Below are 19,010 nucleotides of genomic sequence, written 5' to 3' on the forward strand. Positions count from 1 at the left end.
TTTCTCTCTTCTTCAGATTGAAATTCTATTTATCTAGTTTTAAATTTACTGAATCTTTCCTTTGTCATCACCATTCTGCTCTTTGGCTCTACTGTGACTGTCTATATCCATCAGAGGGCAGGCAGAGTGAGAACCACAATCACAGAAAACTAACCAAACTTATCACATGGACCACAGCCTTGTCTAACTCAGTGAAACTATGATCTATGCCGTGTAGGGTGACCCAGTACAGATGGGTCATAGCAGAGAGTTCTCACCAAATATAGTCCACTCGAGAAGGGAATGGAAAACTACTTCAGTATTCTTGCCTTGAGAACCCCATGAACAGCATGAAAAGACAAAAAGATATGACACTCAAAGATGAACGCCCCAGGTCAGTAGGTGCCCGATGTGCACTGGAGAAAAGTGGAGAAATAACTCTAGAAAGAATGAAAAGATGGAGCCAAAGTGAAAACAATGCCCAGTTGTATATGTGACTGCTGGTGAGGATAAAGTCCGATGCTATAAAGAACAATATTGCATAGGACCCTGGAATGTTAAGCTCATGAATCAAAGTAAATAGGAAGTAGTCAAATAGAAGATGGTAAGAGTGAACATCAACATTTTAGGAATCAGTGAAATAAAATGGACCATACTGGGTGGATTAAATTACCTTAGATGAAATGGAGTAACCATCATAGTCAATGAAAGAGTCTGAAATGTAGTACTTGGGTGCAATCTCAAAAATGTCAGAATGATCTCTGTTCATTTCCAAGCCTAACCATTCAGTATCACCTTAATCCAAGTCTATGCCCCAACCACTAATACCAAAGAAGCTAAAATTGAATGGTTCTATGAAGACCTACAAGACCTTCTAGAACTAACACCCCAAAGTCCTTTTCATTATAGGGGATTGGAATGCAAAAGTTAAGAAGTCAAGAAATATCTGGAGTAACAGAAAATTTGGCCTTAGAGTACAGAATGAAGCAGGGCAAAAGCTAACAGAGTTCTGCCAAGAGAACGCACCTGTCATAGCAAACACCCTCTTCCAAAAACACAAGAGATGACACTGCACATCACCAGATGGTCAACACTGAAATCAGATTGATTATATTCTTTGCAGCCACAGATGGAGAAACTCTATACAGTCAGCAAAAACAAGACTGTGAGCTGACTGTGACTCAGATCATGAACTCCTTAGTGCCAAATTCAGACTTAAATTGATGCAAGTAGGGAAAACTACTAGACCATTCAGATATGACCTAAATCAGGTCCCTTATGATTATATAGTGGAGGTGACAAATAGATTTGAGGGATTAGATTTGATAGAGTGCGTGAAGAAGGATGGATGGAGATTCATGATATTGTACAGGAGGCAGTGATCAAGACCATCCCCAAGAAAAAGGAATACAAAAGGCAAAATGACTGTCTGGGGAGGCCTTATAAATAGCTGAGAAGAGAAGAGAAGCTAAAGGCAAAGGAGAAAAGGAAAGATATACCCATCTGAATGCAGAGTTCCAAAGAATAGCAAAAGAGATAAGAAAACCTTCCTAAGTGATCAATACAAAGAAATCGAGTAAAACAATAGAATGGGAAAGACTAGAGATCTCTTCAAGAGAAGGCGATGGCATCCCACTCCAGTACTCTTGCCTGGAAAATCCCATGGATGGAAGAGCCTGGTAGGCTCCAGTCCATGGGGTCATGAAGAGTCGGACATGACTGAGTGACCTCACTTTCAATTTTCATGTTCATGCATTGGAGAAGGAAATGGAAACCCACTCTAGTGTTCTTGCCTGGAGAATCCCAGGGACGGAGGAGCCTGGTGGGCTGCTGTCTACGGGGTCGCACAGAGTCGGACACGACTGAAGCGAGCGACTTAGCAGCTGCAGCAGCAGCAGCAGCAGCGAGATCTCTTCAGGAAAATTAGAGATACCAAGGGAACATTTCATGCAAAGATTGGCACAAGAAAGGACAGAAATGGTATGGACCTAACAGAAGCAGAAGATATTAAGAAGAGGTGGCAAGTATACACAGAAGAACTCTACAAAAAAGATTTTCGTGACCAAGATAATCATGATGGTGTGATCCCTCACCTAGAGGCAGACATCCTGGAATGTGAAGTCAAGTGGGCCTTAGAAAGCATCACTACAAACAAAGCTAGTGGTGGTAATGGAATTCCAGTTGAGCTGTTTCAAATCCTGAAAGATAATGCTGTGAAAGTGCTGCACTCAATATGCCAGCAAATTTGGAAAACTCAGTAGTGGCCACAGGACTGGAAAAGGTCAGTTTTCATTCCAATCCCAAAGAAAGGCAATGCCAAAGAATGCTCAAACTACTGCACAATTGCACTCATCTCACATGCTAGCAAAGTAATGCTCAAAATTCTCCAAGCCAGGCTTCAACAATATGTGAATCCAGAACTTCCAGATATTCAAGCTGGGTTTATAAAAGGCAGAGGAACCAGAAATCAAATTACCAACACCCACTGAATCTTAGAAAAAAAAATAGAATTAAAGAAAATAAAACACATCTATCTTTGCTTTATTGACTACACCAAAAGCCTTTGACTGTGTGGATCATAACAAACTGTGGAAAATTCTTTAAGAGATGGGAATACAGACCATCTGACCTGCCTCCTGTGAAATCTGTATGAATGTCAGGAAGCAACAGTTAGAACTGGACATGGAACAAAAGAGTGGTTCCACATTGGGAAATAAATCATCAAGCTGTATATTGTTACCCTGTTTATTTAACTTATATACAGAGCACATCATGCAAAATGCCAGGTTGGCTGAAGCACAAGCTGGAATAAGATTGCTGGGAGAAATATCAATAACCTCAGATATGCAGATGACACCACCCTCATGGCAAGAAGTGAAGAAATGGCCACCTACTGCATTATTCTTGCCTGGAGAATCCCCTGGACAGAGGAGCCTGGTGGGGTACTCTTCATAGGGTTGCAGAGAGTCGGACACAACTGAGCGACTAACACACACATCATCCCACTCATTTAGTGTTTATCTTCACCTCACAGATCAGTTATAATAGTTGCATTAAGGTCTTTTTCTGAAAATTTGACCATCTGTGTCGTCATAAGATTGGAATCTGTGGGTTATCTGCTTCATTGAGAAACAGTTCTTTTTTGGTAATTTAAATTGTATTTGACATATTTTTAATCCAAAGAATGATTCTGGCTTCTGTTAAAATCATATTGAAGATATTTATTTTGTGTTTTTACATGCAATCAGCTGAATTTCAGAGTGCAAATTCTGTACCATTTTCTGCAATGATGGTTTGTTTTCATGTCAGTTCAGTTCTCAGTGCCTTTGTTTGGCTTCTTTGGGTCTACCTTGCAAATAGAGACTTGACACACAATGGATACTCAAAATATTTTTTTCTTTCATTTTCAGTTTAGTACAGCTTGTTTGAAGCTGAATCATATGGAAATAATAAGCTTTGACAGTCTGTTAATTGTTAAAAAATATACCTTATCTCTCCAATAACAGGTATGTTTCTTCAGGGAATGGAGCACAACATGTATTTTGCAAAGTAATATATTTAAAGAGCACCCAGTGGATTTTGTTAAATGTTTAAAGAGAGTAAAACTTCTAACATGCTACCAATGTCATTTTTGGTATTTGTTTCTTACTCTTATTTTCCATATAACAGCTAATAATTCTAATATCTGTGGCATATATTGACTTGATTTTTTTATTTGCCTATAGAAGTACATGTTATATGCTTCTGAGATTCAAAATCATATGCTTCCCATTTTCTTCCTCAATCCCATTATAACTAAGTTCACTATGAAATAAAATTTTTTAAAAATCTACTTTTACAACTATAATAGTTTAATACTTTTGCTATAAAATTCTAGTCCTTTTACCGACTAACACATACCAACTTAAATATGGAAAATTATCTGTTTAGTGTGATAAGGACAGCTCTTTAGTTTTAAACATGTTGAAAATTGAATCTCATATTACAGTATTGTGCCTTTGTTTTATATTCGTGCTATTTTTATATTGTGTAACTTTCTCATTCATGGCAATTTTTAAAATATTCTCCATTATAGATAGAGTGACTTAAAATAGTTTGTCATTTAAAATTTTTAATTGAAAATCCAAAGAACTTATCAATGCTAAAAAGAAATGAATTATTGAACCATGAAAGACATGGAGGAAACTTAGATGCATATTGCTAACTGAAAGGAAGCAATCTGAAAAAGCTACATACTATGTGATTCCAACTCTATGACATTCAGGAAATGGCAAAACTTTGGAGATATTAAACATATTAGTTATTGCTGAGAGCGAGATAGAGGAGAGAGGAATGAATACTCAGCACAGAGAATTTTCAAGGCAGTGAAAATACTTTTAGGATGCTATGATGATGGATATAAAACCCATAAAATGTACAACATCAAGAGGTAAGGTACACTGTGAACTTTGAGTAATTATGACATGTCAGTGTACGTTCATCCATTGTGAGGAATGTACCATCTGCTGGGGAATGTGGCTAATGGGGAGGCTCTGTATGTGTGGGGATGGGATATACGTGCAATCTCTGTACCTTTCTCTGAGTTTTATTGTGAACATAAAATTTCTCTAAAAAATCTTGTCTATCTAAAAAAGAAAAAAAAAACGAATCAGCATTTCATATAGTACCAATAAATGAAATCAAACTTTATATCCTCAAGTTTAATATGTTTTGCATAATTAAAAAGATTTTGAAGTCATGACGTATCTTATAATTATTAGTAAGCAGAAATTTGGAAACAATTTGTACTTGAATATCATACCCTTGAACTGCGTGAGTCTACTTATGTGGGAATGTAGTTCCGTAGTGTTTGCTACGGAACTACAGGACCTGTAGTTGGTTGAATCTCTGGATACAGAATTGCAGATATGGAAGAACCAAGTGTACTGGAATGTGGACTATAAATAATTCCTGGATTTTTGACTTGGTGGAGGGTCAGTGCCCGTAACTACTGCATTATTCTGTGTTAGCATGCTCTTGTTTGCAAGAAAGCATATTCATATCATTACTGTTATACTACTACCAAGACTTGAGGACATAAAGTACATAAAATAGTTCCATCCTGGCACTGTCAGTCTGTTTGTGTTTCTTTTGTGTCATTTCAAGTAGAAAAAAATGGACAGATTTGTGTTTGTTCTGAATGTAGGTAAGTAGTTATCTACCTAGGTAATCCCAATACCTCTAAATTCTTTAAGATATTCCTGCAGTTATCTCAGAGACAGGTATTGATAGTCCTCATATTTGAGAACCATAGGATGAACTTATTTTTAAGCCCCATTTTCCTTTATTTTTTGGCTTCTTTAGAAGGCTAGACACATAGTAGAGATTTTTTTTAAATTGAACTTTGTTCAGATTACATTTAGAACACATTTAAGGGTACTACCTAGAGAAGGAAATGGCAGCCCACTCCAGTATTCTTCCCTGGAGAATTCCATGGACAGAGAAGCCTGGAGGGCTACAATCCATGGGGTTGCAAAGAATCAGACATGGACTGAAGCAGCTTAGCATGCACACATGCAAGGATCCTTCAGTGGAATTTTTGTATAGCATTTGAAGAAAACTATATTGTGGATAGTATTTGAGATTGTCACATATGTGCTTTTAAAAATTAGGTTTATCTTTTATACATAAAGAGTTTGCATGAATCATATACACTCTCAAGCAAATTAATAATGGCCTTCATGATGAAACAAAACAAGCCTTTGTTAAAATATCTTGCAATGTCACCAATTCAACTAAAAAGTAAACACCTGATAAGATTTAAATTTTGTTTTTAGGACAAGTTGACTCAATTAAAAGCCTATGAACAGTAGTTTAATTTCCTTTTAATGACTAAGTTACTCTCATTAGTACAGTTTTAAAGATGTATATGTTTTGGTGATGATATGAGTACAATAAAATACATTCAGAGATGCAGGTCATACCCTTACTGCAATAAGACATTTCTGTTAGCTCAGCTGGTAAAGAATCCACCTGTAATTCAGGAGACTGCAATTCAATTCCTGGGTTGGGAAGATCCTCTGGAGAAAGGATAGGCAATCCACTCCAGTATTCTTGGGTTTCCTTGGTGGCTCAGATGGTAAAGAATCTGCCTGCAATGCAGAAGGCCTGGGTTCTGTCCCTGGATTGGGAAGATCCCCGAGAGGAGGGCATGACAACCCACTCCAGTATTCTTTCCTGGAAAATCCCACGGGCAGAGGAGCCTGGTGGGCTACATTCCATGGGGTTGCAAAGTGAGACACAACTGAGCTACTAAGCACACAGAAGATGCTGTGTTTCATCCACAGCCACAAGAACAGCGCCTGAGCATTTATCATTGATCACATAGTTTACTCTAAAGAGGAGTTTTTAGCTTTACCAGGCTGTCATTATTAAGCTCTATCTGAAATTTTTTAAACATATCTCAGCACCAAGTACAAGAGCATATGATTTCTACCAATCTATTTTAACAGAACAATGTACCAATCTTACTTTATTATGTTTTAATATAATAATGATTGTGATCATTAAAATGCATCTGCTTATTATTGAATGAACAATTCAAAAATACTATTTCTAATATCCTCTTCATTTCAAAATCACAAATAATAGAGAAGAATTTTAGAAACCAGAAGTCCTTACTTTCTCCACATTTATAGGAAATTACATTTTTAGATGACAGCTCAATAAGTTGAAAGTTACCATGGTAACTTTTATAATAGTTACAAGTCATGGAAAATTACCTTAGTAATCAAAAATTGATTACACATTGTGGAACCAAACAGGAAAAGCAAACAGTATGCCCTAACCTGCCTGTTTTCTCTATTCTTCTGGCACTGCCAATCTCACACAAGATATAGGGAGTACTCTGTTTCACAAACTAAGTTCAGTGCAAGTAGAACTTTGAAAATATTGAACCAATATATGTCAGTGTCCATCTGTACCTCATCCCCACCCAGAATCTGCAGCCATTCCATCTATAACAGGAGAGAACATCATCCTAGGAAGAAAAAAAAATGGAAGTGATATTGTTTACACATTAGAAGAGGTAGGAAGATGTGGCTTTCCAGTTGGTGAAATATTGGAAGAGGAATATCAGAAAGAAAAGGAAAAGTCAGGTATCAGTGTTTGCTTCTCTCATACATTGCTAAGAACAGAAGGGAGTAACGGAATCATCCAAAAGTGTATGGAAGAAACCACTAGTATGACTATGAGTCCTTTTATATAGGAGTAGCAAGGCCTGGGGGTTGGGATTTAGAAGCAGGGATCTGCAGGCCTTTTTTTGATCGCCTTTACTTCTGTGACCCATTCAATAGGCCTTATGAGTGATTTTGGATGACTTTAGTTGAGAGAAGTGTTTAAGCCAATTACCATATTGATTCAGTTATCTAGAAATATTATAAATAATGCTTTTATAAAAGCATTGTGCCTATATTCTCTCTTCTTTGAGAATGTGTACTTTTGGATTATAATCCTAGAAGGTCAAACACATAAGTGTATCTAATTTTACTTGATATACCAAATTATACTGTTTAGAGTTTTAAATGTTACATATTCCCACCAGCCATAATCTGAAATAATTTACTTACTCCAGTCTCACCGATAGAATATATTATTGAATTCAGTATTTTTGCCAATCACACAGGTGAGAAATAATGCATCTGTTGTTTTAGTTTTTCTTAGTCTTAGAATGGATATATATTTTTTCCACTTAAGGGTTTTTTGCATTCTTTTTTGGTGAGTGGTCCATATATTTTGACTTTTTTTCTCAGCTCTGGTCTCAATTTTTAAGAGCCCATATATAGAAAAGAAAGATTTTCTTACAATTTAATGTTTGCCTGTTGACTTTTTATGAAAACATTTAACGTCCTGAAGTGAAGGTAACTCATGTATAAACTTCATTTTTGACCATTTCAATAATTTTCCTCAATTGAGTCTTCCCAGTGGAAGTGTTAGTGCTTAATTCTATTATTTGAGGTAGATTATCTCAAAATCTTCTTGGGCAAAGTTCTGGCTTATCCTGGCTTCTGAGGTTGGCCTTTTTGATCACTTACGAGCCTATCATTCAGTTTCTAGTGTTTCTAGTTACTCTTCATTGGAAGAGTGATTTACATTGAGTCATTCATCCTGGATATCATCATCTTCTTCCTGACAAAGGCTTCTGGATTGATAGGCTTTCCGTCTCAGTACTTTTGAGATAACTGCTCCTCCCTCTTCTACTTTGTATTGTTGCCTACAAGAAAAATGCTGTTATCCTCATTCTTATTCCTCTGTACTTAATGTCACATTTTTTCAGTAGTCATGATTTTTCTATTTAGTACTGTCATTAAGCAATTTGTTTATGGTATGTCTTCATGAAGTTCCCTTTTTCTTTCTTATAAATGGAGCATATTAAATTTCTCATATTTACACATGTATAGATTTTTATCAAATCAATAAAAAAGGTAACCATGATTTGTCACTCTACCCCAGGTTTCCATCATTTTCTGGGTATTTACACATGAATTTGACTCCATGAAACTGCTAATTTTTTTATCTTTTATATTTTTGAATTTTAATTTCTTATTATTTTCACTGTACTTTTTTTAATTGAAGGATAATTGCTTTGCAGAATTTTGTTTTTTACTATCAAACCTCAACATGAATCAGCCATAGGTATACACATATTCCCTCTCTTTTGAAACTCCCTCCCATCTCCCTCCCTATCCCACCCCTCTAGGTTGATACAGAGCCCCTGTTTGAGTTTTCTGAGCCATACAGCAAATTCCCACTGGCTGTCTATTTTATATATGGTAATGTAAGTTTCCATGTTACTCTTTCCATACATCTCACCCTCTCCTCCTCTTTCCCCATGTCCAAAAGTCTATTCTCTATGTTTCTCCATTGCTGCCTTGTAAATAAACTCTTCAGTTCCATTTTTCTAGATTTTGTATATGTGCATTAGAATATGATATTTATCTTTCTGTTTCTGACTCACTTCACTCTGTATAATAGGTTCTAGGGCCATCTGCCTCATCAGAACTGACTCAAATGCTTTCCATTTTATGGCTGAGTAATCTTCTATTGTGTATATGTATCACGACTTCTTTATCCATTCACCTGTGGATGGACATCTAGGTTGCTTCCATGTTCTAGCTATTGTATGTAGTGTTGCAATGAGCAATGGGATACATGTGTCTTTTTCAACCCTGCTTTCCTCAGGAGTGGGATTGTGGGGACATATGGTGGTTTTATTCCTTCTGCTTCTGCTGCTAACTCGCTTCAGTTGTGTCCGACTCTGTACGACCCCATAGATGGCAGGACACCAGGCTCCCCCATCCCTGGGATTCTCCAGGCAAGAACACTGGAGTGGGTTGCCATTTCCTTTTCCAATGCATGAAAGTGAAAAGTGAAAGTGAAGTCGCTCAGTCATGTCCGACTCTTAGCAACTTCATGGATTGCAGCCCACCAGGTTCTTCCACCCATAGGAATTGCCAGGCAAGAGTACTGGAGTGGGGTGCCATTCCCTTCTCCGGGTTTTATTCCTAGTTTTTAAAATAATCTCCATACCGTCTTCCATAGTGGCTGTATCAATTTACATTCCTACTAACTGTGCAAGAGCATTCCCTTTTCTCCACACCCTATGCAACCTTTATTGTTTGTAGACATTTTGATGATGGCCATTCTGACTGGTGTGAGGTGATATCTCTGTAGTTTTGATTTACATTTCTCTAATAATGAGTTATGTTGAGCATCCTTTCATGTGTTTGTTAGCCATCTGTGTGTCTTCTTTGGAGAAATGTCTACTTAGGTCTTTTTCCCACTTTTTGATTGGCTTGTTTGTTTTTCTGGTGTTGAGTTTTATGAGCTGTTTGTATGTTTTGGAAATTAATCCTTTGTCAGTTGTTTCATTTGCTATTGATTTCTCTTATTCCAAGGGTTGTCTTTTCACCTTCCTTATGGTTTCCTTTGCTGTGCAAAAGCTTCTAGGTTTAATCAGGTCCCACTTATTCACTTGTGTTTTTATTTCCATTACTCTAGGAGGTGGGTCATAGAGGATCTTGCTTTGATTTATGTCATCAAGTGTTCTATGTTTTCCTCTAAGAGTTTTATAGTTTCTGGTCTTACATTTAGGTCTTTAATCCATTTTGAGTTTATCTTTGTATATGGTGTTAGGAAGTGTTCTAATTTCATTCTTTTACATGTAGCTGTCCAGTTTTCCTAGCACCATTTATTGAAGAAGCTGTCTTTGCCCCATTGTATATTCTTGCCTCTTTTGTCAAAAATAAGGTACCCATAGGTGCATAGGTTTATTTCTGGGCTTTCTATCTTGTCCCATTTGTCTATATTTCTATTTTTGTGCCAATACCATACTGTCTTGATGACTGTAGCTTTGTAGTATAATCCAAAGTCAGGAAGGTTGATTCCTCCAATTCCATTCTTCTTCCTCAAGACTGCTTTGGCTATTCGGGGTCCTTTGTGTTTCCATATGAATTGTGAAATTTTTTGTTCTAGTTCTGTGGAAAAAAAAAATGGCATGGTAATTTGATAGGGATCACACTGAATCCATAGACTGCATTTGGTAGTATTTCATTTTCTCAATATTGATTCTTCCTACCCAGGAACATGGAATATCTCTCCGTTTGTTTATGTGATCTTTGATTTCTTTCATCAGTGTCTTATAATTTTCTTTGTCTCCTTAGATACATTTATTCCTAGATATTTAATTATTTTTGTTGCAGTGGTGAATAGGGTTGACTCCTTGATTTCTATTTTTGATTTTTCATTGTTAGTATATAGAAATGCAAGAGATTTCTATGTATTGATTTTGTATCTTGCAAACTTGCTAAATTCACTGATTCGCTCTAATAATTTTCTGATACTATCTTTATGGTTTTTTAGGTACAGTATCATGTCATATGCAAACAGTGAGAGCTTTACTTCTTCTTTTCCAATCTGGATTTTTTTTTTTTTTCTTCTCTGAATACTGTAGCTAGGACTTCCAGAACTATGTTGAATAATAGTCACAAAAGTGGACACTCTTGTGTTGTTCCTAATCTTTGGGGGAATGCTTTCAGTTTTTCACCATTGAGAATAATGTTTGCTATAGGCTTAGAAAGCTGAGTGCCAAAGATTTGATGCTTTCGAACTGTGGTGTTGGAGAAGACTCTTGAGAGTCCCTTGGACTGCAAGGACATCCAAAACCAGTCCATCCTAAAGGAGATCAGTCCTGGGTGTTCATTGTAAGGACTGATGTTGAAGCTGAAACTGCAATATTTTGGCCACCTGATGCGAAGAGCTGACTTATTTGAATAGGCCCTGATGCTGGGAGGGATTGGGGGCAGAAGGAGAAGGGGATGACATAGTATGAGATGGTTGGATGGTATCACTGACTCAATGGACATGAGTTTGGGTAAACTCTGGGATTTGATGATGGACAGAGAAGCCTGGTGTGCTGCAGTTCATGGGGTTGCAAAGAGTAGGACATGACTGAGAAACTGAACTGAACTGAACTGAACTGTAGGTTTATCATATATGGCCTTTACTATGTTGAAGTAGCTTCATTCTATGCCCATTTTTTGAAGGGTTTTAATCATAAATGGGTGGTGAATTTTGTCCAAGGCTTTTACTGCATCTATTGAGATTATCATATGGTTTTTATCTTTCAATTTGTTAATATGGTGTATCACATTATTTGACTTTGCATATATTAATGAATCCTTGCATTCCTGGAATAAATCCAACTTGACCATGGTGTATGAGCTTTTTGAGTGTTGCTAAATTTTGTTTGCTAAAATTTTGTTGAGGATTTTTGCATCTATGTTCATTAGTGATATTGGCCTGTAGTTTTCTTTTTTTGTGTTGTCTTTGTCTTGTTTTAGTATCAGGGATGGTGGCTTCATAGAATGAATTTGGAAGTGTTCCTTCCTCTGCAGTTTTTTGAAAGAATTTTAGAAGGATAGGCATTAGCTATTCTCTAAATGTGTGATAAAATTCTTCTGTGAAGCCCTCTGGTCCTGGACTTTTGTTGTTTTGGGAGATTTTTGATCAGAGCTTTAATTTCAGTGCTTGTAGTTGGGTTGTTCATAATTTCTATTTCTTCCTGGTTCAGTCTTGGAAGATTGAACTTTTCTAAGAATCTGTCCATTTCTTCCTAGTTATCCATTTTATTGCCATACAGTTGTTCATAATAGTCTCATAATCCTTTGTATTTCTGTATTATCTGTTGTAACCTTTCCTTTTTCATTTTTAATTATGTTGATTTGATTCTTCTCCTTTTTTTCTCGATGAGTTGAAGAGCCTAAGCTATTCCAACTTGTAAAAGAACTCCATTTTGTAAAGGTTCTGAGCAAACAGACTTAGACTTTGGATATTGCCTAAACTTGCCCCACTGTGCAAGAGCCAATCAGCCCTTAGGTTAAACCTCCTGACTTTAAGTTCAAGAATTTGTGATTTACCTTGGAAGTAAGGAGTTACATTTGTGATTTACCTTGGAAGTAATGAGTTACATTTGTGATTTACCTTGGAAGTAAGAAAACCAATCAGAACCCAACACCTAACTCTTCCACAGAAGGTAACCAATTAGACGTCTCCCAACCCGGAAACTCCCATTTTTCAAATTTTTCGCGTGAGAATACCCTATATAAGCAATGTAACCCAAGATTCGGGGCTCCTCTCCTTAGCCGCTGCGTCGGTAACAGTGGGAGCCCCAGCTTGAGCTTGGTAATAAAAGCTCTCTTGCTTTTGCATCGGATACCGGCTCCCTGGTGGTCATTGGAAGATTTCACGACTTGGGCATAACAGAGTCTGGCTAAAGTTTTGTCAATTTTGTTTATTTTCTCAAAGAACCAGCTTTTCGTTTTATCAGTCTTTACTGTTGTTTCTTTCGTTTCTCTTTTTGCGTATTTCTGCTCATATCTTTGTGATTTACTTCTACGAATCTTGTTTTTTGTTGTTGTTTTTGTTTTTCCAGTTGTTTTAGGTGTAAAGTTAGGTTGTCTATTTGACGCTTTTCTTGTTCCTTGAGGTAGGATTGTGTTGCTATAAACTTCCCTCTTAGAACTGCTTTTGCTGCATATCCCATAGGTTTTGAGTTGTCATGTTTTCATTGTCATTTGTTTCTAGAAATTTTTTTATTTCCCTTTTGATTTATTCAGTAACCTGTTGGTTATTTAGAAACGTATTGTTTAATCTCCATGTGTTTGTGTTTCTTACATTTTTTTTCCTTATAATTGATATCTAGTCTCATAGCATTGTGGTCAGAGAAGATGCTTGATATGATTTCAATTTTTTTATATCTATTGAGGTTTGCTTTGTGACCTAATATGTGCTCTATCCTGGAGAATGTTTCATGTGCACATGAGAAGAAGGTGTATTCTTCTGCATTTGGATGGAATGTTCTGAAGAAATCAATGAGATCCATCTCATATAATGTATCATTTAAGACTTGTGTTTCCTTATGAATTTTCTGTTTTGATAATCTGTCCATTGGCATGAGTGGGGTGTTAAAGTCTCCTACTATTACTGTGTTACTTTCAATTTCTCCTTTTATGTCTGATAGTATTTGTCTTATGTTTTGAGATGCTCCTATGTTGGGTGCATAGATATTTATAATTGTTATGTCTTCTCCTGGATTGATCCCTTGATCATTATGTAATGTCCTTCCCTATCTCTTGTAACCTTCTTTATTTTAAGGTCTATTTTGTCTGTTATGAGGAATGCTACTTCAGCTTTCTTTTGCTTCCCATTTGCATGGAATATATTTTTCCATCCTCTCACTTTCAATCTGTATGTTTCTTTAGATCTGAAGTGCATTTCTTGTAGGCAGCATATATATGGATCTTGTTTTTGTATCCATACACCAGTCTGTGTCTTTTGGTTGGGGCATGTAATCCATTTACACTTAAATTAATTATTGATATATATGTTCCTATTGCCATTTTCTTAATTCTTTGGGGTTGACTTTGTAGACCTTTTTTCTTCTCTTGTATTTCTTAACTAAAGGAGTATGTCAAGGCTGTATATTGTCACCCTGCTTATTTAATTTATATGCAGAGTACATCATGAGAAACGCTGGACTGGAAGAAACACAAGCTAGAGTCAAGATTGCCGGGAGAAATATCAATAACCTCAGATATGCAGATGACACCACCCTTATGGCAGAAAGTGAAGAGGAGCTAAAAAGCCTCTTGATGAAAGTGAAAGAGGAGAGTGAAAAAGTTGGCTTAAAGCTCAACATTCAGAAAACGAAGATCATGGCATCTGGTCCCATCACTTCATGGGAAATAGATGGGGAAACAGGGGAAACAGTGTCAGACTTTATTTTTTTGGGCTCCAAAATCGCTGCAGATGGTGACTGCAGCCATGAAATGAAAAGATGCTTACTCCTTGGAAGAAAAGTTATGACCAACCTAGATAGTATATTCAAAAGCAGAGACATTACTTTGCTGACTAAGGTCCGTCTAGTCAAGGCTATGGTTTTTCCTGTGGTCATGTATGGATGTGAGAGTTGGACTGTGAAGAAGGCTGAGCGCCAAAGAATTGATGTGTTTGAATTGTGGTGTTGGAGAAGACTCTTGAGAGTCCCTTGGACTGCAAGGAGATCCAACCAGTCCATTCTGAAGGAGATCAGCCCTGGGATTTCTTTGGAAGGAATGATGCTAAAGCTGAAACTCCAGCACTTTGGCCACCTCATGCGAAGAGTTGATTCATTGGAAAAGATTCTGATGCTGGGAGGGATTGGGGGCAGGAGGAAAAGGGGACGACAGAGGATGAGATGGCTGGATGGCATCACGGACTCGATGGACGTGAGTCTGAGTGAACTCCGAGAGATGGTGATGGACAGGGAGGCTTGGCATGCTGCGTTTCATGGGGTCGCATAGAGTCAGACACGACTGAGTGACTGAACTGAACTGAATATTTGTTGTAAAGCTGGTTTGGTGGTACTGAATTCTAAATTTGCTTCTCTGAAAAGCTTTTTATTTCTCCATCGATTTTGAATTAGATCCTTGCTTGGTACAGTAGTCTTGGTTGTAGATTTTTCCCTTTCAGTACTTTAAATATATCCTGCCATTCCCTTCTGGCCTGCAGAATAGGCTGAAAGATCAGCTGTCAAGTTATGGGGTTTCCCTTTTATGTTACTTGTTGCTTCTCCCTGCTGCTGCTGCTGCTGCTGCTAAGTCACTTCAGTCATGTCCGACTCTGTGTGACCCCATAGACGGCAGCCCATCAGGCTCCCCCATCCCTGGGATTCTCCAGGCAAGAACACTGCTTCTCCCTAGCTGCTTTTAATATGTGTTTAGTCTTTGTTAGTTTGATTAGTGTTTGTCTTGGCATGTTTCTCCTTGGGTTTATCCTGTATGGGACTCTTAGTGCCTCTTGGACTTGATTGACTATTTGATTTTCTATGTTGGGGGAGTTTTCAAGTATAATCTCTACAAAAATTCTCTCATACCCTTTCTTTTTCTCTTCTTCTTCTGGGACCACTATAATTCAAATGTTGGTGTGTTCAATACTGTCTCAGATGTCTCTGAGACTATCCTCCATTCTTTTCACTCTTTTTACTTTATTCTGCTCTTCTGCAGTTATTTCCACCATTTTATCTTCCAGCTCACTGATTCATTCTTCTGCTTCAGATATTCTGTTATTGATTTCATCTAGAGTATTTTTAATTTCAGTAATTGTGTTGTCTCTTCATGTTTATTCTTTAATTCTTCTAGGTCATTGTTAATTGGTTCTTGCATTTTCTCCATTTTGATTTCAAGTTTTTGATCATCTTTATTATCATTATTCTGAATTCTTTTGCAGGAAGGTTGCCTATTTCCTCTTCATTTATTTGGACTTCTAGTTTCTTCTTTCATTTGTGTAATATTTCTCTGCCTTTTCATTATTATTTCTTTTAACTTATTGTATTTGAGATCTCCTTCCCCCAGGCTTCATGGTTAAATTCTTTTTTCCTTTTGGTTTCTGCCTTCTAAAGTTGGTCCAGTGGTTTGTGTAAGCTTCTTATAGGGTGATATTTGTGCTGAGATTTTGTTGGTTTGTTTGTTTTTCCTCTGATGGGCAAGGCTGAGTGAGGTGGTAATCCTGTCTCCTAATGATCGGCTTTGCAGTTTTGCTTCCTTTGTTGTTTAGGTGAGAAGTCCTGCACAGGGTGCTATTGGTGGTTGGATGATGCCAGGGCTTGTATTCCAGTGGTTTCCATTATGTGAGTTATCACTATTTGATACTCTCTAGGGTTAGTTCTCTTGTAGTCTAGGATCTTGGAGTCAGTGCTCCCACCCCAAAGGCTCAGTACTTGATCTCTGGACAGGAAGGAAGATTCTACAAGTGGTTTGTTATGGCATTAAGTGATATTGAAAGAAATATCCAAAAACGAGAAACCAAAGATGAACACCAGACAAATGGCAGTTACAAAATCAGGCAAATAATAATTAAAATAATGGTATATACACATATACACCCATGAGAAAAGTCAAAACAGTTCAATAAAAATAAAGTACAATAAATTGACCTGGCAAACAAAGAAATCAAAAATTATACTTACCAGTTAAGAACAAAACTAAAGCACAAACTGGAAAACAAAACTAAAGCAAGGTGCCAAATGGGGAATAAAGCAAACTAAGAAATATATTGAGAGGAGAGGAAAGAAAGAAAGATTAGATATGCAAAGTTAGAGGTAAATGAAGAAGATTTGTATATATATATTAAAGATTAACTGCAAGGGGAACAGAGCAGTAGGAAAAGCAAACAAAGGAATAAAGGTAGAGAAATATAATAGGTTTTAAAGAATTAAAAGTTAAAATTATAAAATGAAAAGAAAAAAATGGAAAAAAAAGGAAAATTCCACAGAACTGCAAAAGCCCAACATAGATGCAAAAGTTTATAACAACAATAAAAAGCGTGACTGAATATACACATATACACCCAGAAGCAAAATCAAAACAGCCCAACAAAAATAAAATAGAGTAGATTGACCTGGTGAACAAAAGAAATCAAAAATTATATCTAACAGAACAAAACTAACTAAAGCACAAACTGGAAAACAAAACTAAAGCAACGTGCCAATTGGGGAATAAAGTAATGAAAATAAAACTAACAAATATGTTGAGAGGAAGGGAAATAAAGGAAAGAAAGGAAGAATAGATATGCAAAGTTAAATAGAGGTAGATGAATAAGATATATATACATTAAAGATTAAGTGCAAGGGAAAAGAACAGTAGGAAAGGCAAACAAAGGAATAAATGTAGAAAAATATACTAGGTTTTAAAAAATTAAAATTATAAAAAGGGAACAAAACATGGAAGAAGAAAGAGAAAAGGATTAAAAAAAAGGGGGGGGGGAACTTCACAGAACTGCAATGGCTCAAGTTAGAGGCAGAGGTTTGTAACAGCAATAAAAAGTGTGACTGAATATATACATATACACCCCACTAAGCAAAATCAAAATAGTCCAAGAAAAGTAAAGTACAGTTGACTGACCCAGCAAACAAAGGGAACCAAAAATTACATCTACTAGAACAAAACTAACTAAAGCACAAATTGGAAAACAAAACTAAAGCAAGGTACTGATTGGGGAATAAAACAATGAAAATAAAACTAACAAATATATTGAGAGGAAGGGAAAAAAAAAGAGTAGATATGCAAAGTTAAATAGAGGTAGATAAAGAAGATTTATATATATATTAAAGATTAACTACAAGGGGGAAAGAACAGTAGGAAAAGCAAAGAAAGGAATAATGTAGAAAAAATAATAATAGGTTTAAAAAAAATTAAATTTAAAAAGAGAAAAACATAAAAAAAAAAAAACAGAACTGTAAAAAGCATAGAGGCAGAGGTTTTTAGCAACAATAAAAAATGTGATTGAGGAAAAAAAGAAAAAAGCTCAAAAGATTAATTGGATTTCATAGTGCCAGTAAAATTGACAACTACAACAGAGGAGGGAGAAAAAAGAAAAAAAAAAAAAAAAAGAAAATCCAAAAAAAATCTATAGAACAAGTCAAACCATAAGAATAATAAATGTTTTTCTTGAGTCACTCCTATCAGGGTCCTTTCTCTCCCTGGGAGTCACAGTCCACTTCACCTCCCTAGGATGCCCTCTAACACTATGCTGAACTCTGGACCCACTGTAGGGGCAGCTCAGGTTCTAATTTGGTCCTGCTCCTCTGTGTTGTTGCCTTCATGTGCGTAGCTATCAGAACTAGTGTGGTTTCTTTTGTGGGAGCTCTCAGTGACCTTTTATATATTCCATAAACACAGGGTCTGCCTAGTTGATTGGATTTAATCTGTAGCTTGTACAGCTGGTGGGAGGGTTTTGGCTCTCCCTTAATCACACTGCCCCTGGGTTTCAACTGTGGTTTTATTTCCACCTCTACATGTGAGATATGTCAAGAAGTTAGCAATGAGAAAATTATCACTTTTAAATATCAAGAGTAACAGTATCAAATGTCCAGCAAAATAGTAAATATAACCACAATTTTTGAATTAATATTTATTCTAGCCTATATTAAGAAATTCAGTATATGAAAAATGGTCTTTAAAAAATTGGGCCTGAATAATATTAAAAAAAAATTTCCTTTGAACAAAAGATGCTATTTTCTTGAAAGATCTGTTTTGGTTATATCATGACTACTAAATTTAAATTTCAATTCAGTTCAGTCACTCACTTGTGTCTGACTCTTTGCGACCCCATGAATCACAGCACACCAGGCCTCCCTGTCCATCACCAACTTCCAGAGTACACCCAAACCCATGTCCATTGAGTCGGTGATGCCATCCAGGCATTTCATCCTCTGTCGTCCCCTTCTCCTGCTGCCCCCAATCTTTCCCAGCATCAGGGTCTTTTCAAATGAGTCAGCTCTTCCCACCAGGTGGCCAAAGTATTGGAGTTTCAGCTTCAACATCAGTCCTTTCAATGAATTCCCAGGACTGACCTCCTTTAGGATGGACTGGTTGGATCTTCTTGGAGTCCAAGGGACTCTCAAGAGTCTTCTCCAACACCACAGTTCAAAAGCATCAATTTTTTGGTGCTCAGCT

This window comes from Oryx dammah, unplaced genomic scaffold (genome assembly GCF_014754425.2).
Source record: "Oryx dammah isolate SB20612 unplaced genomic scaffold, SCBI_Odam_1.1 HiC_scaffold_5, whole genome shotgun sequence".
NCBI classification, from domain to species: Eukaryota; Metazoa; Chordata; class Mammalia; order Artiodactyla; family Bovidae; genus Oryx; species Oryx dammah.